The sequence below is a fragment of the Archocentrus centrarchus genome, chromosome 14, assembly GCF_007364275.1.
Source record: "Archocentrus centrarchus isolate MPI-CPG fArcCen1 chromosome 14, fArcCen1, whole genome shotgun sequence".
In the NCBI taxonomy this organism is placed as follows: Eukaryota; Metazoa; Chordata; class Actinopteri; order Cichliformes; family Cichlidae; genus Archocentrus; species Archocentrus centrarchus.
This window is the reverse complement of record NC_044359.1, coordinates 34,788,663-34,815,383: the sequence shown is the minus strand read 5'-3', so window position 1 is coordinate 34,815,383 and position 26,721 is coordinate 34,788,663. Positions and strand designations below refer to the sequence as shown.

General features: G+C 40.7%; 1 protein-coding gene and 1 pseudogene across 1 annotated transcript in view; both read right to left on the bottom strand.

Annotated features, from left to right (window-relative positions):
• The window catches only part of LOC115791848 (glycerol-3-phosphate acyltransferase 4 pseudogene), a 168,125-nt pseudogene extending 148,728 nt beyond the window's left edge, over positions 1-19,397 (bottom strand).
• The window catches only part of ntm (neurotrimin), a 561,945-nt gene that overhangs the window by 432,157 nt on the left and 103,067 nt on the right, over positions 1-26,721 (bottom strand). The window lies entirely within an intron of this gene.

Below are 26,721 nucleotides of genomic sequence, written 5' to 3'. Positions count from 1 at the left end.
AAAAAATCTCTTTTGTGCCTGCTGCTAGCACTTGTTGGCGCTTTCTTCTTTGATTTCCAACTTTGACGTCCCATGATTCATATCCTGCTAAAGAGCCCCCTGGTGGTTAAAGAAAAATCCACAGAAACGCCGCACCGGGCTATAAGCCGCATGGTTCAAAACGTGGGAAAAAAGTAGCGGCTTATAGTCCGAAAAATACGGTACTTAAGAAATGTATGTGTGTATCTTGGTTTAAAAAAATCAAAATAAGCTTTTGTCCCAGTTTTGAAATCCCCGTGCAAGTTGGAACACTGACAGAAACCAGGGTGTTATGGCAAGAAAATAATTAAAAAAACACAAAAACCCAAAGTAAAACAAATACTCTTTTAGCAGGTCCCTCTTTGACCAGGTACAATAGCCAAATTGGTTTCATCCTCAGCAGCTGACGTTATGCCATCAGAAATGAAAGTGAATATGCAGGATTCTGCACTAGCACAGCTGATCAGACCCTTTGATTCTTGGGGTAATAAAAAACAGAGCTTCTCATATCATATGAATGACAACATTACCTGCCACTCAGCACCACACCAACATGTTTAGAGACTAGCTGGTGAACATAATGAACATATATTTCCCTCTTATGGCGACAGAAACCAAAAATATTGCAAAAAGGAAGGAAATGCTGACATATTCAACTGTCCCCAAGTGTGCCAAAAGTCACAATAAAACACTGTGTACAGTAATCTACTTAGAGACTCCAAACTCACACAGACATCCATTAAGGGGTGTGATCAAACACCACAGGCATCACCATAGTATGTGAGCTTACGTACCAAATGCAGGGAGCAATAGCTAAGAGAGGATGAAGACAAATTAGCCACTGCACATTTATTTTTCAGTGTTTATTTTGGGATCTGTGAAAATTCCTCCTGAAAGCTACTTCATCCCCTGCTGTCCACAAACACTGGCTGCATATTTTTCAGCTGTAGCAAATTCCCAAATGCGAGGGTTTCAAATGAAACTTCAACATTCTCTTTGTTTTCTTCTTGCACGTAAATGATTTCAGGCAGGTAGGATCCTTTCATTCAGACACTGTTTACTTGTAAAATGAGTGCACCACCATACATGCTCTATTGTTTTCTTTCCTTGATGCATTTCACTACTAAAGCTCATTGACTAAGGTCTTGGAAAATCTTTAAGAGCGAACAAGGTTTTCTAGAGATGCAGATTGGCAACGATGAATAAAGAGCAGGTAGCTCACACAGTACCCTGCTCCACATTCATCAAATAACTGGTGAGGCTTTGGAGGAAGAATGGAGAGAGTGGCAACAGAAAAAGAATGCAAACGGAACCGCATCATTATAAAAGTACACTTGAAAATCTTCTGTCATTTACATTCTATATAGATGAAAAAATGCTGTGGGGAAGACACATTGTTAGGCCAAGCTATACTGCAGCAAGCCCCACACAATGCATATTAACATCATTTTCAGTGACAGTAGCAGACAAGAAAAAGGAGGAGTCTTTCATTTGCCAGAAGCTCAGCAAGGCAGTGTACATCCATTCAGCCAAAGGTTTTGGCAGTGGCAGAAAGTTTGATTTTTCATGCATTTTGGCTCTTCAGTTTTTATCTTCAGACCTCTAGAGGCTAGTCAACAGCACCCTGACTGCCATTAGGTATTAGGATGGAATGCTTGGAACCAGTGTCAGATGCTACACTGGTGCAGTGGGTCCTGGGTTCTTCCTGGTGCACGACAAGGCCTCATATGGTGAGAATATGCAGGCAGTTCCTGGAGGATGAATAAGTTTATACCAATGACTGGCCCCCACACTTGTCTGACCTAAATCCAATAGAACACCTCGGGGGCATTATGTTTCGGTCCATCCGAAGCAGCCAGGCTGCACTTCAGACTGTCCAGGAGCTCTGAGATGCCCTGATTCAACTCTGGGAGAGGATCCCCCAGGACACCAGTCATTGTCTCATGCCCAAACATTGTCAGATATGCATATAAGCATGTGGTACAAACTACTGAATACCATTTTGTCTTGCTGCAATAAAATTCTGGCAAAAAGGAAGAGCCTGCCACATAATTTTTTTCACTTTCGGGGTGTCTTTGAATTCAGCCACCTGTAGGCTGATAAACTTCATTTCCATCAAACAATGCAGATTATTTTGGGGGTGGCTGTAGCTCAGTAGGTAGAGCAGGTCACCTATTGATCGCAAGGTCAGCGGTTCGATTCCTGGCTACTCCAGGCTACATGCCAATGTATCCTTGGGCAAGATACTTAACCCCAAGTTGCTCTCCGACCGTCCTGTCGGAGTATGAATGTGTGTGAATGTTAGCTAATTAAAAGCACTTAGCTTAGTAAACATGGAAGTACTTGTATGAATGGGAGTGCATGGGTGAATGTAAACATGTTGTATGAGTGCTCATACTGAGTAGAAAAGCACTATATAAGAACTAGTCCATTTCCCATTAATTTCATTCCTAACATGCTACCCCTTCCATATGAATATAGATATCCAACATGAATTTTTTTTCCTATTGAGATTTGATGTGTTTTCAGTGCTCTTTCAATTTTTTGAGCAGTGTATTTATGTATATTTGATGTGGATCAGTGAATTGATGCCTTGTTCACTCAAGCTGTATATCAGAAGTGAATGAGACATCATTGATTCACTAATCTCGCACAACTAGGATCTACAGCACTGACATCATCATTCGGACTGAAGAATTTTAGTTGGAGAGTAAAAAAAAGAAGGGAGCCAGAACTGAGGGTATTACACTACCAGAAGGCAACATTGCAGACACTGAGGATAGTTACAAGTACCTTGGGACCCTGCAGGCAATTGGGAACCATGAAGCGGCTGCTAGGAAAGCTGTAATCACCAAGTACCTGCAAAGGCATGCCACTAGGAGTTAGCTGAATGGGAAGAACACGATCCTGGGAATCAACACCTATGCCCTGCCAGTTGTCAGATAATAAGCTGGCCAAAGGAGGAGATAGAAGTCAATAGAAGTCAAGTCAAGTCAACATTAAGACAAGGACACTCCTTACCAAAAATGGAGGATTTCAACCCAAATCTAACACCCTGAGACAGTACACTACATGGAAGGAGGGAGGCCAAGGATTAGCGAGTGTCAGAAACACTATCCAGCATGAAACAACAAAGATCCATGAGGACATTCAGAAAGATGGCCACACAGGATCGTGTGCTTAGTGAAAACCTCAGGCAGCAGAAACCCAAGAAAGAAGAGGAGCAAGAACAGGAACCATCATGGAAGGACAGACCCCTGCACAGCATGCACCACTCGCATCGAAGAAAAAGTGGCGGATATCAGGAAATCTTAGCAATGGCTGGACAAAGCTGGAGTGAAAACCATCACAGAGGGACTAATCAAGACAGCACAAGAACAAGCTATAAGCTCAAGATTGATAGAGGCTGGGGTCTCCCACACCAGGCAAGACCTGAGGTGCATATTGTGCAGAAATGTCCCTGAGACAATCCAGCACATAACAGCAGAGTGCAAGATGCTAGCAGGGAGGGCATATATTGAACACCATAACCAAGTGCCTGGCATAGTACAGGAACTTCTGCAACAAAAATGGCCTGTAAGTTCCGAGGTCAAAATGGGATACACCCCCAAGGGTGGTTGAGGATGACCGATCTAAGATCCTGTGGGACTTCCTGATCCAGACGAACAAACTGGTGATGGCTAACCAATTGAACACAGTAGTGGTGGACAAGCAGAGGAGAAAGTGATAGACATAGCAATACTAAGCCACAGTAAAATCAGGAAGAAGGAACACAAGAAGCTCGATAAATACAGAGGGCTGAGAGAAGAGCTAGAGAGGATGTGGAAGGTGAAGGCAACAGTGGTCACTGTGGTAATCAGAAAACTCGAGGCAGTGACCCCCAAATTGGGAGAGTTGCTCCAGCAAGTTCCAGGAACAGCATTGAGATCTCAATCCAGAAGAGCACAGTCACAGGAACAGCTAAGATACTGTGCAGGAACCTCAAGCTCCCAGGCCTCTGGTACAGGACCTGAGCTTGGAGGAGGACAAAGGCCGCCCACAGTGCGAGTGGCAATCGGCCACTGGCAATAACCCAGTGATTTTTAACGTACGGTTTCATTTTAACATAGCATTTGTCTACAAGAGAAGATAAATAAAAACACAGGACCAACCTTAACCCTAAACTACGTCTAAACAGTAATCCTAAAATATAGGAGCAAAAATCCTAAAATATGTCTACCATACAAATTTCTAATGCTCCATATTACCATACCATTAATTAGGGCTTTTCAGGGCCCCTTGCAGGTCTGCGGCCCAACCACAGAGAAACGATCTTCTTTGCCAAGTTGTGAGTAAACTATGTTTGAATGCTAATATTCAATGTATATTGCAGCGTACTGCTTAAATACACTATGCAGCAGAATGGTAGTATACTATGCTATGATATTTGCTTCACAAATCTTCAACAGAATCCTGTCAGAACATGTATTATTCTCAATTTATCTTCCTTCAGAAGACTTTCAGTGACAAAACCTGGAACTCATCCACAGGTGAGTAACTAGCACAGCACTCACAAAATTTGCTTTGATTTTCATTACAAAATTGGAACGGCACCACAAGAAATGAAGAGAAGAGTAATTTTACAGGCTTGCCAGACAGCTTCATTTTGTAGCACTGAAATAGTATGCTTCATAAGACTGGGCTGGCAACTCAGTCAGAATTTCTTTTTCTATACAACAAATTACCAGCAGCAAATATTTAGAAGGAAATATAAGGAAATGTTGTTTGTTTAAAAATCTGGCAAGCCTTAGATAAGAGGAAATGTTCCTTGACATAATACTAGGTCTTTCAAAATACTGACAATGTTATCACATTTCTAACAGCATGTAAGGTTAGAGGAACATGGCGGTCTATAGCCAAAGACAGAAAAACAGAAAAAAGTCCACAGCTACTATAGGCTCATTATTTTTCCTTACCTCCCACAGTGTGTTTTTCCATAAATGTAACACAGGCAGTTTTGACGTGAAGCTGCTGCTGTGACAATTGTGTACTTTGTGAGGAGATATAATATAGAGACAGTGTCCAGTCTATGGAAATGAATCTTAATATATCATCAATAAAACAAATAATAATAATAATAATATACCTTAATTTGATGAGTCATATTGCCCATTCAGCTGTGTCTCAGTCAGTCAGTGGACCAGCTCCCGTGTGTAGACAGTACATCTGTTAGTAATGTTATAAATCTCACTAATAGGCCGATATTTCTTTTTTATAGCTCCAGGAAGCAGTGAGAATAATGTATCACCAAGCATCACTTCATACAACAACCAAATTCTCTGCTCAGGAAAAAAAAAGAATTTCTGTGTTACCAAGCACCTTTTGAAAATAATAATAATAATGATAATTCTCCAACTGTCTGTTCACTTTAGTTTCTTGACCTTTTGGATTGTTGCTAAAATAGAAAGAAAATTTTGTATGGGCCAATTTCAAAACATTGATAAAAATAAAATCTACTTATTAAGATCACTCTATTTTGTGCCATCATCTCAGTGCAGTTTTTAATACTGTGAACAAGAAGTGTACATATATTCCTTGTTTGAACATCTGGCCCATGTGCATATTAATGAATAATTATGTTAATTAGGTCTTCGTTGTTCCCTGCAACAATTAAAGCTTTATAGCTAAGCAAGAAAAAGCCCCGTTGCTTCCATTATTAAGATTTCTTGCAAATCATTTAATAAATGAAAGGTACAAAACTACTGGTGATGTTGTAATGCAAACCATTTTAGGAGCATCAGTTGATACAAAATTTTAGATCGTACTATCAAGTAATGAAATAGATCATTAGAATATGAACTAGGAAAGCTAAGGAATATAAAGTAAGCACATCAATTGCTCCTTGTCTTCCTTGCTCTGTACATCATGGCACTTGGTAGAGTATCAACAGCAGTAATCTCAAATATCTTTCAAAAGTTCTGAATGGAATTTTGTTGTACATATAATGATTTATTTTGTTGTATGTATAATGACATATTCTATTCTATTCTATTCTATTCTAATTGGACATTCAGTGAGGGTGAAGTTGCAGAGGGAAGTCTATTGTGTCATTTGACACATATACGAAACAGTAGATATTCAGAAGTGTATACAGGGACACTAGAGGAAGTAGTATGCCCTTTATGCAGATGGGAAAAGAAGAAGTTATTTTTCTTAGCTGGCTGCATCTCAGGGGGTAGAGCAGGTTACCTATGAATCAGAAGGCTGATGGTTCAATTCCTGGCTGCTCAGAGTGTGAATGTTAGATAGACAGCACTTAGACATGGGAAGAAGTATTTGTCAGTGTGTGACTGGATTATGTTGTATAAAGCAATTTCAGTGCTTGAATTAAAAAAGTTCCAGACATCATAATAACAAGATCTGTAATTGATCTGTAGATTTTATGATTACATAAAAATAATTTTCTATTCAAAAGATGAGGTTTTTGTCTTTAAAAATATTTAAAATACTACAAGGCATGTAGTCAGAGGATCAAATGGTCAGTTGTTTAAGCCTGACTCAATTATTATTGGACATATAATCAGCATTGTTATTTTCAGAATGAAAAAAAGGGCTATTTAAAAGCCCGCCAGATTAATCAACTACATTTGGCAGCAGGAGGAACAAACTACTTATGAGAAAAAGAAAACATTAATCCATTTTCACAGCTTCAACCTAATGGGACTGCTACAATTTTAATGTTGACATTTACTGATTTTTTTTTTTAAAAACTAAGAGTTGGCTCCAACCAAGGTGGCAGCATGTCAACGAAGCCTATGGTATGGACGCATTTTGGTTAAACTGATAGGTAAAATACTGAGTGTAAACAGTTTGCATCACAATTCAACAACCAACATGACCTATAATCTAAAAATGCCAGATTAAAGCTGGAATAAGGATTTTCCAGGTTTCTTTTTTAAGACTGAAATGTGAACATATCAGAACTGTAATATTTCAGTATGTTTGGTCGAATAATCATTGTATAACAGCACATGCCTCTAGCAACAGCTTCACTGTGGCAGCAGCTCCCAGACAAATGTGGATGATAAGCAGGGTTATAATAGTTTTGGATTTTACATTATAGTTCAGTTTTATTTAATTGATTTTTATTTGTTTAATGCTTAGATTTAGTTTAGTTTCTAGTATTCATTTTGGTTTTTCATACTTTTTTTTGTCAGTTCCAAGATTCAAGATAATAAGACCTACAAATCATACCATTAAAAAAATTGAATTCAACAACCAAATGTTCACAAGATAGCAGCATTATGTGCTAAATTTGTGCTATATTAATGACACACGTTATTTTTTCTGCTAAAAATGGTTCATTATGGTTTTCACTTTGCTACAGGGCCGTGATGCTGGTTCTCTGTTGGAGCCAGGGGAGCTACTCAGAGACATAAGCTTGGTTAGATACTCACTATTGCGCTGGGTCTTTGCAGGGGGGCCTCATACACAAGTGGCCAACATTGTGTGTGTGTTAATTACATGTGCCAGTGTTTTACCTGCAGTTTTTTTAAATGGTATCTTTTGTTGACTTCTTATATGCAATAGTTATTCTTGCACTTTGAATCCTGCACCTGACAAACAAAGAATGAAAAACTAAAACTAAGCATCAAAGAAACAAAAAAAAAAATAAAAAAAAGGAGCAAAACCACTCTAAAAACTAATTTAAACTAACTGAATTAGAGAAAAAAAAAACACCTTAAAACTAAATAATCTAATGTAAAATACAAACCTATTAAAGCCTTGATACCCACACTATACTCAACATCATACACAACTCAACTCAACCTTATTTACAAAGCACTTTAAAATCAAATGGCATTGACCAAAGCGCTGCACACAATTAACTATATTGCCCAAATAATTGGTTCGTCTCCTTTCACACACATATGCACTTGAGTGACATCCCATTCTTAATCCATAGGGTGTAATATGATGTTGGCCCAGCCTTTGCAGCGATAACAGCTTCAGCTCTTCTGGAAAGGCTTTCCACAAGGTTTAGGAGTATTTATGGGAATTTTTGACCATTCTTTCAGAAGCACATTTATGAGGTCAGACACTGATGTTAGACAAAAAGGTCTGGGTTGCTGTCTCCATTCTAATTCATTCCAAAGGTGTTCTATCTGGTTGAGGTCAGGACTCTGTGCAGGGCAGTCAAGTTCTTCCAAACCAGATTTGCTCATTGATGTCTTTATGGAGCTGCTTTGTGCACTGGTGCACAGTCATGCTGGAACAGGAAGGAGCCATCCCCAAACTGTTCCCACAAAGTTGGGACCAGGAAATTGGCCAAAATGTCTTGGTAGGCTGATCCATTAAGAGCTCCTTTCACTGAACTAAGAGGCAGAGCCGAACTCCTGAAAAAAGAAAACACACTATAATCCCCCCTCCACCAAAATTTTGGCAACTGCCAAACCCAGACTGGTCCATCAGATTGCCAGATGGAGAGCTTCATCACTTCAGAGAACATGTCTCTGCTGCTCTAGAGTCCAGTGGCAGGGTGCTTTACACCACTGCATCCGACACTTCGCATTGTGTTTGGTGATGTAAGGCTTCGATCCAGCTACTCGGCATGGAAACCCATTCCATGAAGCTCTCTACTAGGGTTTAATATTTTTCCCAAAAATGACATGAATCAAATCCCGGGAAAAGACGAGCCATTTCCCGGGAATCCCGGGAAGAAGTTTATTTTTTTTTTAATTTTAATTTAATTTTAATCTGTAGCCTGTGTCGGTCTTAACCTATTTTGATATTGTAGAGGTAGCTTTCCAGCTATGTCCTGTTATGCCCAGTAGGGGGCAACGTTGGTTTGATTAATGCAATAAAACCTACATCTCGGCATTCAAGTGCTCGAGCTATGCGGTGTTGTATTGTTCCTCAACACTCCCTTAACAAATATAATTCGAATATTCCTGCATTGTACATGGAATTATACCAAGATATTTTACAACTGCTGGTGCAAAACAATACAGTTCATCTCCACACAGCATTGATAAAGGCTCAGCCACTTGCGCTGTCATGCACACCGTTCCACCAGTGGAACGCTGTAATAGTCATTGAAAAGTTAACTACCGTACTTCACTATAACATGACATAACACAGGGCCTTGAGTAATGCACTATGACTTGGTCATTGCCATTCTGGCAACAGCAAATTTATAACGCCGTGTCTGAGGGTTAAAGTAGGTTCGTTGTGAATTGTCTTTTGAAAAACTGGCCGCCAATCCTTATACCCTAAAAAATATACATTTTACTCAACTCCATTTTAAAAGCGAAATATGTTAAAGCAATCTATTTCATGATACTTTCTTCACACATTAGGCCCGTATCCTAATTCATGATTGTTAGTAAGCGGCTGCAAACGAGGAAAAGAAACACTCAAAGTTAAACAGATATTTTTTATTGTTCAGGGCAGGCATATTTTATAGGCTATATAATGTGACTTTTTCTCCAGTTTCCCGTCTTAACCTTTCCCGGGAAACGGGAAATGGTTCTGATCGCATTTCCTGGGAATCCCGAGTCCCGGGATTAATCCCAGGACCCGGGATTCCCTACTCTCTACTCACTGCTCTTGAGCTAATCTGAAGGTCACATGATGTTTCTATAGTGATAGACCCTGAAGAAAGTTGGTAACCTCTGCGCAAGTTGCACCTCAGCATCTGCTGACCCCACCCTGTCATTCTATGTGGCCTACCACTTTGTGGCTGAATTTCTGTTGTTCCCAATCACTTCCACTTTGTTTATAATACCACAAACATTTGACTGTGGAATATTTAGAAGTGAGGAAATTTTATGATTGCATTTGTTGCACAGGTGGCATCCTATCACAGTACCGCACTGAAATTCACTGAATTCTTTCACAAATGTTTGTAGAAGCAGTCTGCATGCCTAGGTGCTTGACTTTATACACCTGTGGCCATAGAAGTGATTGGAACACCTGAATTCAATTATTTGGATGGGTAATTGAATACTTTTGGCAATATATGTTTTAACATCAGAGAAGGTGTTAAGAAATGAAAGCATGAAGGAAAGAGACAATATGACTGACATCAAAATGTAATCTTCTTCCTCCTCATCTCAAGCCTCATCTCCTAAACTGAACTCAGGGCTCTAACACACAAAAAATGTATATAAACATATAAACCTGATATTATCACTATTGCTTATTGTCAGCAGATTAGGAATGTGACCCTCCTGTCTCCAGACAGCTGCCAAGAGCCAGCTAAACAACAGCCATGGCAGGTTATAAGCTAGCATTGTGCCAGCTAATGTTAGACTCCGAAGTCCTACAAATCACACTTTCCCTCAGATAAAAAAGTTTGATTACATTCCCACGTTGTATGAGAGTTTAATCACTAAGTCAGAGTCCAACAAAGTTCCATCTGCCAACACCAGCTACCTGAGGCAAAAACAGCAGTGCTTACCAACAGCAAAGTTCAGGATCCTCAACAACTCACCTAAGTATTGCTGCCATCAGTCAGAAGTGAGCCTCTATGACTCATTGACCTGTACTACTCTACTGTAGAAGCGGAATAGCGTAGTGGTAACATTACATCTTTAGAATGATAGGTTGGGGGTCTGAATCCCTGTTAGGGCATGCAAGGGTCCCCCATGCTAACCCAAACCTACCTCAGAGGAGATAACTGAGAGAGTTATAACTGAAGGTGTTGAGGAACCATTGCATACTAACGATAGACACGAGATAACAGGGAACTGTATCACAATAAAAGTTAAAATCTAAAATGAAAATAAAACAATACAACCCATCCATCCATCCATCCATTTTCTTCTGTTTATCCGGGGCTGGGTCATGGGGTCTCAGCCTGAGTAGGGAAGCCCAGACCTCCCTCTCCCCCAGCCTCTTCCCCCAGCGTACCCCTGATTGGGTACGCTGGAGACTGGCTGAGACTTCAGCGCTGGGTCTTAACCTACGTAAGTGATCGATGTTGTTGCGGCATTTGATGCTTGTGCAGGTGCATTGCCTGTGTTAATTACCTTTCAATCGTGTCCTGGTGTTTTACATGCAGTGCTGGCCAAGAGAAACATAAAATGCTGGGACTTTTTCCCCTCCTGGGTCCTACTCTTTGCTGTGGTCAGTTTTTTAAGGTGCAAAATATTTCTCCCTCTAGTTTTTTTTTTTTTACTTCTTTGTACAAACTTGGGGGATATAGTAAGAAACACCTGCAAGGCTGTTTCGACTGTTTGTCATTAGGTGCACTTCAGGTTACGTTATAAAACTTCAAAAATAACTAACAATATTAGACCTAACAAAAATATCAGGCCAAGATTAACAGTGTTATGGCATTTTTCTATAATGATGTCAAGGCTGCAGCTCTATCTGATGGCAGATGGCTGTGTAACATGTAGGACAACCATTTATTCAAATCTTAACAATCAGGCTAGCCAATAAGTACATCTAGTACCAAGTACTGACAATAGCTAAGTCAGTAGTCTAGTCGACTAATTGTTAAGATTTAAATTGATGCCCGGTGCCATAAATGGTGCTGTGCCAGTCTAAGGTATCATCATGCCAGGCAGAAAATTTCATCGGAAGTGATTGTTATCACCACAATTAGCAAGCAGGTGTGGCTCCCGGCACTAGCAAGTGGTCATCCGTTACTCGAGAATACCAACGAAGCATAACATTATGACCACTGGCTGGTGATGTGAATAACACTGATTATCTCTTCATCATGGGTGAGCTAAATTGTTGTGTTAGAAGCAGGAAAAATGGGCAGGCCTAAGGACAAGAGAAATTGTGATATGACTGGGTCAGAGCATCTCCCAAATTGCAGCTCTCGTGGGGTGTTCCCAGTCTGCAGTGGTCAGTATGTATCAAAAGTGGTCTAAGGAAGGAATAGGGGTCATGGGTGGCCAGGGCTCACTGATGCTCATGGGGAGCGAAAGCTTGCGAGCATGGTCCAATCCAACAGGTGTGCTATAATAGGTCAAACAAAAAAAGAAGAAGGTGACCTGGTCTGATGAATCATGTTTTCTTTTACATCACATGGATGGTGGTGGTGGTGGTGGTGTGTGTGTGTGTGTGTGTGTGTGTGTGTGTGTGTGTGTGTGTGTGTGTGTGTGCATGTGCATGTGCATGTGCGTTGCTTACTTTGAGAACACATGTCCCAAGATGCACTATGGAAAGAAGGCAAGCCAGCAGAGGCAGTGTGATGCTTTGGTCAATGTTCTGTTGGGAAACCTTGGGTCCTGCCATCCATGTGGCTGTTATTTTAACGCTAACACCTACCTAAGCATTGTTGCAGACCGTGTTAACCTTTTCGGGGAAACTGTATTCCCTGGTGACTCTGGCCTCTTTCAACAATATAATGTTCCCTGCTACAAAGCAAAAATGGCTCAGGAATAGTTTGAGAAGTGCAACAACAAGTTTGAGGTGTTGACTTGACTTCCAAATTCCCCAGATCTCAACCCAATTGACCATCTGTGGGATGTGCTGGATGAACAAGTCTGATACATGGATGTCTAACCTCGCTTCTTACAGGAATTAAAGGATCTGTCGCTAATATTTTGGTGCCAGATACCACAGCACACCTTCAGAGGTGTAGTGGAGTATATAAAATTTCACATTGCTTCTTTCTTTTGCGGGCTTGGTAGAAATTTGCAAAATATATTCTAGCTAAATGTATCACACATCAGATAACTATGCTAACTATATTAGCTAAATGTATCACAAAGCAAATGCTATGGTATCTGATAAACTAAAATGAGTACATATATAATATATGTAATATATGTCTTTTGTAGAAATTTAAAAATGTAAATAAGTACATCAAATAATGTGCGTAATTCAGCAAAGATATTTTCCTTGGCCAGCGTAAAAGCAGAAAAGAGGCGGATTACATGTGCAGCACCACTAAGCTAATATCTTATTCTAGAAAATTATTTAAATGTCTCGAGATACATTAAAGTGACAGTGCAATTGATGTCTGGATTATTTTTAGAGGCCACATTGTGTTTAGAATGATGAAGACTTATGAGGCAATGGTTAGTGTGAATGTTGAGTGTAGAAGTGTAGTAGTCCCATCACAAACCAAAGTTCACACTGGGACTCTGCTGTGTAGACAACAAAATCACTTATTTGCAACTTGCCAAATACTTGGGGGAAAATGCTTGATAAAGCAATGCTGAATGGAGCCTAGTCTGGTCTAAAGTTTCTACTCAGACAAATAAGCCTTTTCCAGCTGTCAAATGGCAAGAGGCAGGATACACCCTGGACAGGTCACCAGTCTATCCCAGGGCTAACCACAAAGAGACAAACAATCATTCACTCTCACATTCACACAGTCAATTTCGAATCAACAATTAACCCATCCCCATACATGTCTTTGGACTGTGGGAGGAAGCTGGAATTCCCAGAGACATCCCATGCAGATACAGGGAGAACATGCAAATTCCACACAGAAAGGCCCCAGACTGGATTAAAACCCAAGACCTTCTTGCTGTGAGACAACAGTTCTGAACATCATGCCACCTGAATATAATGTAAAGCAACAAAGATCTCATTTATTCATTTATCACCAATGGCATGATTGATCTCACTCTTCTATACTGAGGACCAAGGGTCGTGGACCGATGCAGATTTAGCTCAGTGCTTGGAGATTTTACTTAATCAGAACACACAAAAAGCCCTAAGTTTTAATTTCTGTAGTGTTAAAGAAGAAACTGTGAAATGCTAGATTTCAAGTCTCTGATAAGAGAGGGATTGTCTGAACTAAAAATTTTTGTTGAATAGGTCTGCTTTGTTTGTTCAACATGATACAACCTGCACCACTTATTGATATCGAGAGCAATCACTACTCTCAAACCTTCTCGGACATTATTTTTTTTTTTGGCACTGCATGTTGTGAGAAGATATAAGAAAGAAAATATAACATTTTCTCCACACTAGTATCTGGTCAATGGATTAAGATTATGTCACATGTATGAGACAATTCCCTTCCCCATATATTCTATGCAATTTGAATGTTCTTTCATGGTGAAATAACTGAAGTAATATTTTCCTCTCCCTCTGTTCTGGGAACAGAGCAACCATCAATGCAGAGATGAAAGTTAAAGGTTTAGATTTTCAAATCCTTTAAAAAAATTTCAGATTAAAAAAACACACACAAAGAGGTGCGCCTTAAAACCTCAACATCTCTGCTTTATAATTTTAAAATAATTTCATGTATTTGTGTTTCAGAAACAAATGTTTAGGCAAAACTTTAGAATTACTCATGATCTAAAACTAAAACATATTTTGTGTGATTATCTGTCTGTATATGTGAGTATGTATTTGTGTGCTTTCATCAGTGTTCCAAACATTTCTTTGATCATGTATACTAAGGACTTCCAAATTTTGATTGCTTGCAGGCAGGATATCAAAGCTTCCTTAGTGCAATGCGAAGCTTTTTAACGGCAGCAACTGTGCAATACAGAAATGAGTGAGACAGTTTCACTGTAAACTATAAAAGAATCAGACAAGAAGAAAAATCTGTTTTATGTGAAATGATGTCTGTCAATAAGGAGGTATACTGTTCTCTCAACAGTAAGAGGTAATAGTTTATTCCAGTTTATTTCCAGCATGCTATAAATTCAGTCACACTGAATTTCCAAAGAATCCCACAGATTTCATGCTGCATTTGTATACTGCACTGACAAGCAAGAAAGGCTTTCTGTGTTTTCTGATTGACTCCTTGATACTTGGAGAGCTTAGGGTTATTCTGTAAAAACGAACAAAGAAATTAACCTGAAGGCAACCTGGGGTACTATAAGCCTTTAAGGGTGGAGCATCATTCATCAGAAAATAATCTTTATTGCACTGTTTGCTTTTCCCCACCATATTTGTTGTTTTTGATTTTGCCAGTGAAACCATGTTTCTTTCATACACTGTTGTCAGACAGATATAAACCATGGACTTGCAACATCTCTCCTCTTGGCTCTCTACCACTCAGCCATTATATTGAGTGGGCATTCAACAGAACCACATATGCATGTATTCTCATAACATTGTTGCATGTACATGGACTCAGATCTTACTGGGCATGATGTGCAGCAGCCTAATCTCCTTCTTAACACCCCTCCAGCGTGATGGCAACCCCTCCCTCGACTGCCACTGCCGCCATTTTAAACCTAGATAAGTGTATCAGTACTGCCAGGAGGATGAATCCCCAGCCTGTCAAGAACACAAGCTTGCCTTTCTCATCAATCAATTTGACAAGGCCAGCCACAGAGCAGAGCCTTCCAGCAACCTGCCCCTCCCTTCATCCTCCGCCTCATCAGCCCCCCTCTGCCCCTGTCTTTCTTTTCTGATCCATTTCTGAAAATACTGCATCACTGTACTGTTGCAGAAAAAAATGTGGTGAAGGAAATGGAGAGGGGGAAAAGGAAGGGCAAGTGGGAAAAGCAGTTAATGAGTGGGAGTTTACATGGCTTTTGTGAAGTAGATATCACTGACCTTGCAAAAATGGAGGGGAAAAGAAGGTTAAAGACTCAAGATATAATGAAAAACAGCTCATGAATTGAACTACTGTCTATATACGCTGGGTGTCAAGCAAATGGCCCACAGGCCACTCGATGGCTTTGAAAAATGTGAAAACTTCAAAGAAGGTGGGCATAAAGTCTTTAACTATATTTTTATCAGTCTTACTGCCAAAGATATAACCATGGCCTGTGGCATACGCCAAATAAGAAAGCAAGAAGAAAAGAAAAAATACACACACACACACACATATATATATGGGGTTGGACAATGAAACTGAAACACCTGGTTTTAGACCACAATAATTTATTAGTATGGTGTAGGGCCTCCTTTTGCGGCCAATACAGCGTCAATTCGTCTTGGGAATGACATATACAAGTCCTGCACAGTGGTCAGAGGGATTTTAAGCCATTCTTCTTGCAGGATAGTGGCCAGGTCACGACGTGATGCTGGTGGAGGACAACGTTTCCTGACTCGCTCCTCCAAAACACCCCAAAGTGGCTCAATAATATTTAGATCTGGTGACTGTGCAGGCCATGGGAGATGTTCAACTTCACTTTCATGTTCATCAAACCAGTCTTTCACCAGTATCGCTGTGTGTATTGGTGCATTGTCATCCTGATACACGGCACCGCCTTCAGGATACAATGTTTGAACCATTGGATGCACATGGTCCTCCAGAATGGTTCGGTAGTCCTTGGCAGTGACGCGCCCATCTAGTACAAGTATTGGACCAAGGGAATGCCATGATATGGCAGCCCAAACCATCACTGATCCACCCCCATGCTTCACTCTGGGCATGCAACAGTCTGGGTGGTAAGCTTCTTTGGGGCTTCTCCACACCGTAACTCTCCCAGATATGGGAAAAACATTAAAGGTGGACTCATCAGAGAACAATACATGTTTCACATTGTCCACAGCCCAAGATTTGCGCTCCTTGCACCATTGAAACCGACGTTTGGCATTGGCACGAGTGACCAAAGGTTTGGCTATAGCAGCCCGGCCGTGTATATTGACCCTGTGGAGCTCCCGACGGACAGTTTTGGTGGAAACAGGAGAGTTGAGGTGCACATTTAATTCTGCCGTGATTTGGGCAGCCGTGGTTTTTTTCTGTTTTTTGGATACAATCCGGGTTAGCACCCAAACATCCCTTTCAGACAGCTTCCTCTTGCGTCCACAGTTAATCCTGTTGGATGTGGTTCGTCCTTCTTGGTGGTATGCTGACATTACCCTGGATACCGTGACTCTTCATACATCACAAAGACTTGCTGTCTTGGTCACAGATGCGCGAGCAAAACGTGCACCAACAATTTGTCCTCTTTTGAACTCTGGTATGTCATCCATAATGTTGTATGCAATATTTTGAGCAAAACTGTGCTCTTACCCTGCTAATTGGACCTTCACACTCTGCTCTTACTGGTGCAATGTGCAATTAATGAAGATTGGCCACCAGGCTGGTCCAATTTAGCCATGAAACCTCCCACACTAAAATGACAGGTGTTTCAGTTTCATTGTCCAACCCCTGTATATAGTCAAAGCTAGATATTAATCTCGGGGAAAAGCCAATAAAAAAATATCTGAAAAGCAGCAAAATCTGGAACTGCGCCCTGAACCAAGGGCACAAGCCACTCATGAAAAATCCCAATGCAGTCACAGGTTTTAGCTTTAGAACAATTTATTTTTTTAACTGCAATAACATTCTCATACACCCCAGGTATAATCAAGTCTAAAACATCAGCATAGCATAAAAACATGATTGTAAAATCTTAAAAACAAAAGATGAAAACATCAAACAAAAAATATATAAACACTTTTCCTTAAAAGAGTGCCACTAAGAAAGACTCTCTGCAGCCTCATTTCTAATGCAAGCAAGCTGTCCCTCAAGCTCCTCCAACAAAGCAGCAGATTCACAATGACCTGTAAAGTGAAGTTAACTTAATACGCCAGACTGAGGCAGTGACTGCAGAAGTCAAATGGAGTACTTTTGACATCGAGGACAGATTTTTCCAGTCCAGGGGCGTCAATAGACAGGGACTGCTACTGACTGGTTAATCAGTAAGAGATGCCCAGCTCAGGCTCTGAGCCAGTCCATCTTCATGAAGGTACCTCAGGCACAGCTGTGGTTCTCATATGAAAAAAAGGTAGCTACCCATTCCAAACTGTTATACCAGAAAGCATCTCTGAAGCAGGGGTCATACCTAATGGTCACAGGGTAGAATGTGGTACCAATTTCAGAACTGCCCTTCTTAAATATCATAACTAATGGGTTGTTAATGCAGGTACCTTCTGGAAAATAAAGATAGGCAGTTTAGATTTATGATCCACATGGTCACTCAATCTTTTGGCCAAAAAAAGTCTGCTTTTTACTTCTGAGTATTCAGACCAAATATGTGAGCAAGCTTTGATCATGGATCTCTGAATGACCCTCATCAAGCTGCCATAGATTTGTCCAATCATAACATAGCAGCCATCGCTAGCCAGGATGGCATCAATTGGTGAAGTGTGGTTAGCAACATAGAGGCCTCTGTTTTGGGGTTTATTCTCATGGTAATGGTAGGTTATAATGGCAGTCAAAGCTCTGATGCATATTGTGTAGCACAACAAATGGACTTTTTCATCCAGAAAATCTTTATCCTTCCATTTGGCAACATCCTAACAACAGAGGTGAGGAATATAAGGAGGCCTACACCAATGAAGGCAAGAGTGACCCTGAGGATTGTTACACACCCACCGAGGTACAAACTGATTGTTGGAAACTCTGGTTATTGGAGAATCTGTTTTGAGAAAAATTAACCTAGAGACACCAGATTTAGATTTCATAAAATAATCATTCACATCAGCAGTAATGACATCCAGTAGATGTAGTAGGTGTAAGAGAGGGTTGCTTCCCTGCGCCTTCGGGCCAGACAACAGGACACACGCCAATTAGTTAAACTGCAGGAATGTCTTAAAAACATATCGGCCTGGATAATCTCTAATTTCCTGCTTCTAAATTCAGATAAAACTGAAGCTATTGTACTTGGCCCTACAAACCTTAGAAGAATAGTGTGTAACCAGATCTGGATTGCATTACCTTGGCCTCTGGTTACACTGTGAGGAATCTTGGATTTTTGACCAGGATATATCAATGCACATATTAAACAAGTATGTAGGACTGCTTTCTTGCATTTGTGCAATATCCCAAAAATTAGAAACATCCTGTCTCAGAGTGATGCTGAAAAGCTAAATCATGCATTTATTACTTTTAGGCTGGACTATTGTAATTTATTAGTATCAGGTTGTCCTAAAATCTGCACTAAAAGCCTTCAGCTGCAGCAAGAGTACTGACAGAGACTAAAAAGTTAGAACATATTTCTCTCATATTAGCTTGTCCTCACTGGCTCCCTGTTAAATCCTTCTCCTTACATACAAAGTCTTGAAGAATTAGGCCACATCTTAACTTAAAGACCTCATACTACCATATTTTTCCCCTGCCACTGAGACTACACCTTGGATGGTTCAATGGCAAACATCTAGTTTATTCTCCTGGCTTCTATCTCTCTGGTATACCTTTTGGTGGTTAGCCAAGGCTGTGAGTCTTCACTTGACAGTTTTAAGGCCTCGGGTATGGGCAGCTTGCTGTACTTCTTAGGAACCCCTTTCTTCATCACACCTTTCTGCAGCTCTGATAGTTGGCTATCTTCCTTTCATACTGGCTTGATCTCAGGGATCACTGTTGCTGTGGTATAGATTAGCTGGTTCGTTTCAGTGATGTCTGAAGTAGAGATTGTCCGTAATGCTGCATTCACAGTAGACCTTCAGAGGGTACTTCACCTAGTCTTGGTAATTGGCCACAGTCAGCTGCTCTCGCAGTCAACATACCAGTTGTTCTTGGGGCCGGTCATCCATCCATCCATCCATCCATCCTCTTCCACTTATCCTCTTCCACTTATCCTTTTCAGGGTCATGGGGGGTCTGGATCTGGTCATGGGGGGTCTGGGTCTGGAGCCTATCCCAGCTATCATAAGGTGAGAGGCAGGGTACACCTGCCTCTCTACAGGGTACAGCCTGTACAGTTTGCCAGCCTCTTGCAGGGCTAACACAGAGAGACAGGCAACCATTCACACTCACATTCACACATATGGGAAATTCACATATGGGCTATTTAGAATCACATAACCCCACAAACTGCATGTTTTTGGACTGTGGGAGGAAACCAGAGTACCTGGAGAAAATCCAAGCAAACACAGGGAGAGCATGCAAACTCCACACAGAACCGCCTGGGCCAAGGTGGATTCAAACCCAGACCTTCTAGCTGTGAGGAAACAGTGCTGACCACCTGCCCATGTTATTGGGGCTTGATACCCAATATCGGAGTGTGGGGATGATGACATATTTCCCCTAACCTGACATCTTTGCCCCCTTGCTGTAGCATTTGTGTTGTACCTTGTCAGTCTCTAGTTATGATAGCAGTTGTTTCTTGTGGATGTTGGAACACTGAGCCACTAGTTGATGTTAGTAAAGATGCTGGGTTTTGAAGAGTGCATAGGTCCCACATCCTCTTTATGTAACCCCTTTCACTGGGGTTACATGTGTAATAGCATTCCAACAATTCCCTGTTCTCGTCTCCTGTCCACTTATACCTTATCTGTCTTGCCGTAGCTCTCTCTGAGGTAGGCATGTAATGCAGAGGTCTTGCCCAAGGACCCTTACTGGAGGAAGGCCACAGCCAGGATTCAGACTCCAGTCTTCTGTGTTAAAGGCAGCAAACTTTTGACTGGTACTGTATGTGAATAGTGTAGTGGTAAGATTGCCACCGTAAGTTCCATTTTTTAAGTTCCATTCAAGCTGTTGCATGATCCTGTTTCCACATCTCATGGAATAGGCCAGGATGAGTGCAGGGTTTGGTGGGGGTGGTGTGGTGTGGTGTAAGCAAGGCAGACAACCCAACTTGAGGCGACAGTTTGTTGTGATTTGGCGCTATATAAATTAAATTGAATTGAATTGAATTGAACTGAGAGACCACTGCTGACTAGAATGGAATACAGGTACACTGTATCTGATCTTCTAGTTAACTCTTTGTGGAGGACTGAGGATTTTTTTCTGGATGCAATCCTGTGATATTTGCATCACAGATATCCACATCTGGATAGATATGGATCCAGCATGAAATCAGTATCAGACTATATTGGATCCAGTGTATTTACTTTGACTGCTGCAAGAGTAGAGCTGGTGAAACTCTAGGAGTGTATGAGAGTGCATGTACTCCATCTCATATACCCGAGAAGCTGTACACATACAAGGAGGACTTCTGGCAGGAATGTGTGCTGACACCCTGTGTTGCTCCCACAGACATTTCAAAGCATGCACCTGGTGCAGAAATACAGTGCAGTTATCAAACAATCAGAGAAAGCATGAGCATTGTCCTGGAAGACAGAAAACTAGGAAGGACTAGCAAGTCACATGTCTACTAAAAGGAGGCCAGTTCATATTTACCTTACACTCACAGAGTAGACAGATTACACAAGCAGAATTCATATTACACAAGCAGACAAGCATGAAAAGCCAAATGTAAACATAACATGGCATTTCTTCATGTTTGCCAAGAGTATTCATTTCCTGGAAGCCAAGCTAATATTATAATCCCTACGCAAGCAAATGGGCACTAATCTGCCAATCACAGCTGCAGCTGGCTGACAGCACAATGCACAGCTAATAATCCTCAACTAATGTGTATATGTATTAATAATTCACATTTATTTCTGAGGGCTGCAGAGTGATCTTTACTGCAGCCACTGTCTCAAACTAAAACATCACAAACGTAAGATGGCAAAGTTGGAAAGATGTTTGCACAAGCGCATAGGGATGGTCCATAAAATCCAAATATTTCTTTATGGAGATTAGTGTGTACTTTTATAATTTGGATCTTAAAGTTTACTTGAAGTAATTTTCATGTAAGTACAACATGTGGACCTCCAAATGTTTAATTATGATTCTGTGCTACCACAGTTTTAATTCCTTCACATAAACAGACAAATGATGGGAACTTGCTTTGAAGAACTTTGCTTTATCAACATTATAGAGATAAGAAACACCAGAACTATTTTCATCTTTGGCTAACTGACCTTTAGAAAAACTGCTTTGCACTTGTTAAACTTCTAGATAAACTGACATAGATTTTCCCATGTGCAGTCACCTTCTGAGCCCTGCTCACCTAAATCCTTAAGCACTTTGAGTATTTACATAATTATACTGAGAGACACTAAGCTAGATGTAAAAAGTAGCACACATTTTTGATAATGTGAACTTTGTCATTTTTATCTGTTATAAAGTCCTAGTTTCATCAACACCAACATCCCAGATACTTTATTTCAAAACTGTTCAATTCAATTCAATTTTATTTATATAGCACCAAATCACAACAATTATGTATTGTAATTATATTGAATATTATAATAATTGATAATTAAATGCAGAATGGGGTATGAACAGAGCAAACAGAGGTGAATGAAAAGAAACACTCAGTGCATTATGGGAACCCCCCCAGCAGCCTAGGCCATGGCAGCATAACTAAGGGATGGTTCAGGGTCACCTGATCCAGCCAAAAAGGAAAGCTTAATCTTAAAAATAGAGAGGATGTCTGTTTCCCAAATCCAAATTGGGAGCTGGTTCCACAGAAGAGAGGCCTGACAGCTGAAGGCTCACCCTCCTATTCTACTCTTAAATATCATAGGAACCAAAAGTAAGCCAGCAGTCTGAGAGCGAAGTGCTCTATTGGGGTGATATGGTACTATGAGATCTAAATTCTATTTTGGATTTAACAGGGAGACAATGAAGAGAAGCCAATATGGGAGAAATCTGCTCTCTCTTTCTAGTCCCTGTCAGCACTCTAGCTGCAGCATTTTGGATCAGCTGAAGGCTTTTCAGGGAGCTGTTAGGACAGCCTGATAACAATAAATTACAGTAGTCAAGCCAAGAATTAATAAATGCATGAATTAGCTTTTCAGCATCACTCTGAGAAAGGATGTTTCTAATTTTAGAAATATTGTGGAAATGCAAAAAAGCGGTTCTACATATTTGTTTAATATGTGCATTGAAGGAAATATCCTGGTCAAAAATGACTCCAAGATTTCTCACAGTGTTACTGGAGGCCAAGGTAATGCCATCCAGAGTAAGTATCTGGTTAGACACTAAGATTTGTGGGACCGAGTACAATAACTTCAGTTTTATCTGAATTTAGAAGCAGGAAATTAGAGGTCATCCAGGCCTTAATGTCTTTAAGACATTCCTGCAGTTTAACTAATTGATGTGTGTCATCTGGCTTCATGGATAGATAAAGCTGGGCATCATCTGCATAACAATGAAAATGTATGCAGTGCTTTCTAATAATACTGCCTAAGGGAAGCATGTATAATGTAAATAGAATTGGTCCTAGCACAGAACCCTGTGGAACTCCATAATTAACCTTAGTGTCTGAAGAAGACTCCCCATTTACATGAACAAATTGGAGTCTATGAGATAAATATGATTCAAAACACTGCAGCACAGTAGCTTTAATACCTATAGTATGCTCTGTAATAAAATGTTATGGTCAAACAGTATCAAAGCTGCACTGAGGTCCAACAGGACAAGCACAGAGATGAGTCCACTGTCAGAGGCTGTAAGAAGATCATTTGTAACCTTCACTAATGCTGTTTCTGTACTGTGATGAATTCTGAAACCTGACTGAAACTCTTCAAATAAACCGTTCCTCTGCAGATGATCAGTTAGCTGTTTTACAACTACTCTTTCAAGAATCTTTGAGAGAAAAGGAAGGTTGGAGATTGGCCTATAATTAGCTAAGACAGCTGGGTCAGTGATGGCTTTTTAAGTAATGGTTTAATTACAGCCATCTGTGGTACATAGCCAACTAATAAAGACCGATTGATCGTATATAAAATTGAAGCATTCATTAATGGAAGGACTTCTTTGAGCAGTCTAGTAGGAATGGGGTCTAGTAAATATTTTCAATCAATCAATCAATCAATTTATTTGTATAACACATTAAAACAACAGCTGTTGACCAAAGTGCTTCACGGGGCATAAAACAAACAAAACAACAAATAAAATAATATAAAAACCAAAGAACAGTCTTAAGAGCAGATTTAAAATTGGCCAATGACGAGGCCTGTTTAATGCCCAAATTACTAACACGGACCTAGAACAGTAAGACCTAATGTTTAATAATCCACATTAAACTGTTTTATTCTTTGGTGCAGCTGAGGATGTTATTCTGTTTTTTCTTTTTTAATTTTTATGCTTAAATAGTTTTTTGCTGATCTTTGGTTTGGTTTTTTTGGTATGGAAGTAGATACAGTCTCTATGGGGATGGGGTTTTGGGGGGATGGCAGGAGAAGAGAAGCTGCAGAGAGGTGCGCAAGACTGCAACTCTGCTTCCTGGTCTCAACCCTGGGTAGTCAGGTTTTAGGGGTTAATAAATTTGGCCAGATTTCTAGAAATGTTGCTCCACCAAAAGTGGAATGGATGCTGTCCCTCCTAACAAGGCTGTGTTACCAATGTGCATGCCTTTAAATAAATACAATAAAAATACAATAAAAACTTTAGCTCTATTTATGTGTGTATTTGTCAATATACAATACACAGTGGTGGTGCTAATGAAAGAGCAATATCACCAGGACCTCAGGATAGGTATGTCTAACACTGCAGCTGAGAGTCAAACAACCTCTTGAGATACCATGCTGAGAAAATGTAATGATCATCAATTCTGGCCTGAGAAAGGAAATAAACACACCATGTCTCACAGTGCACGGGGGCAGAGGCATTTGGGGAAAAGCAGGAGGAAAATATAATATGTGTTTGAGAGAGTCCCAGCTGGGCAAATAACAGTGCATTGTGTTAAACGAATACTTTGGTGATGACTGAAACCCCTCCCCGGTGGATATGCTGACAGTGATGTGGTGCGGCACCCTCAGGGAGCACCCTCAGCCAAGCATTTGTGGCCATTCAGCACACACTGTGACACAACTCTCAGCAATGCGAGGCAGTCAAGTGACAATTCACTCAACTGTTTTTCCATTTCAGCATTTTTATATCAAGGACAAATGAACAGGTGCCATTTTGACTGAACATAATAATGGACAGCCAAAATGGTCTAAAGTGGAGTTTTTTTCTTGCAATTATATACTTTGTGTTTTAGTTTGAATATGACTATTGTCTTGGTCAAGACAACTTTGCAGCAATGAGTGAATCATTTCATTTGGATGTGACAAATGCCTTTCTGGAAAGCAATGAAGTTTTGGCTTAATCCTCTCATTTAGCTGATTATAAATGATTTAAACCTCTGTGTTGTGAAATTACAATATCAAAAATTATGAGAAATGGTCACTAAATACAGAAAAAAAGAAAAAGACTGGTATCAGAAACACAAAACATCGTTGCTGCTTTAATAATGCATTCCTACTGCCCTGTCCTGTGCAGGAAAAGATGCAGGACTGCTGATCTCTGGGTCCTTATGATGGTCAAAAACCTTATGGTTCCTCTTCTTCTGGCTGCTCCCTTTAGGGGTCACTACAGCAGATCATCTGCCTCCATCATCAGCATCCTGCTCTGTCACACCAACCCTCTGCATGTCCTCCTTCACTACATCCATGAACCTTCACTGTGGGCTTTCTCTTTTCCTCCTGCTGCTCCATAGTCAACATGCTTTGTACAGTGTATCTACTATCTCTTCTCTGCACATGTCCAGTCCATTTCAACCTTGCCACTCTAACATTGTCTCCAAAGCACTCAACCTGAGCTCCCTTTGATATACTCATTTCTAATCCTATCCAGTCTGGTTACTCCTAATGAAAATCTGAGCATTTTCAACTCTGCTACCTCCAGCTCTGCCTCCTGACTTTTTTTTGTTTTTTTAGTGCCACCATCTGTAACTCATATATCATAATAGGTCTCACTACCATCTTGTAAACTTTCCCTTTCAGTCTGGCACTTGTCTCCACCCACTCCACCCTGGCTGCACTCTGACAAACCCTTCACCTCTATTGTGCATTGTCCATTGCTTTGGATGGTTGACCCCAGGTATTTAAACCCATCCAACGTCAATGGAGATGGCCCAGCAGGTGGCAGAAGAGAGTATGCTCACCAAGCTAAAGTTAATACTCAGCAACCCTGCACACCCACTCCAGGCCCTTGGGGTGATCAGCAGCAGCACCTTCAGCCAAAGTCAGAGTCACCTGTCTCCCTCTCAGTCACACATGTATTCTGTCTTGATTCGAGTGACTTTTAGTCCTCTTCTCTCCACCGTCTCCAGGTACTATTCCACCTGCTCCCTACTCTCACATTATAGTCCATGAAGACTCCTGCCTGACCTCATCTGTCAACCTGTCCATCACCATTGCAAACAAGAAAGGGGCTCAGGGCTCATTCCATTCCACGTAATCCCACGCCTACCTTGAACCCATCTGTCACTCCTACTGCACACCTCACCACTGTCTCCCTGTCTTCCTCAATGTCCTGCACCACTCTCACATAGTTCTCTTCCACTCCTGACTACCTCATACAATACCACAATTCCTCTCTTGGCATCCTATCATACTTTCTCTAGATCCAAAAGGACACAGTGCAACTCCTTCTGACATTCAAAGCAAAAACCGCAACTGTAGTTCTCTTTCTCGGCATGAAGCCATGCTGCTGCTCTAGATTGTTATCTCTATTCTTAACCTACCTTCAACAACTCTTTCCTATAGCTTCATGGTATGGCTCATCAACTTTATCTCTCTGTTGTTACAGCAGTTCTGTTAAGACATCTTCATACCTCCACAGGTATGTAATCTGGTCCAACTGCCTTTACAGTCATCCCTCGCTATATCATGGTTCACTCATTGTAGCTTCACTATATCGTGGGATTTTGCGGTATATAGGTATTAATATAACTCCCCATAAATATGTTCATCACTCGGACGAAGAGATAAGTTACGCCTAAGCCTTTAGCAGAAATAGAAGTTACGGCTGAGGGTGAAGATACTGCACCACCTGATGAAGCGCCTGATGAAGTGGTCCCTTCAGAAGAGCTGTAATGCTACATACTTCGCATTAAATTATATATGAATAATAAAATAAATATAACGCCGCTACTTCGTGGATTTTCACCTATCGTCGGGGTCTCTGGAACGTCAAGTCAAGTCAAGTCAAGTCAACCCCCGCAATAGGTAAGGGATCACTGTACACCCT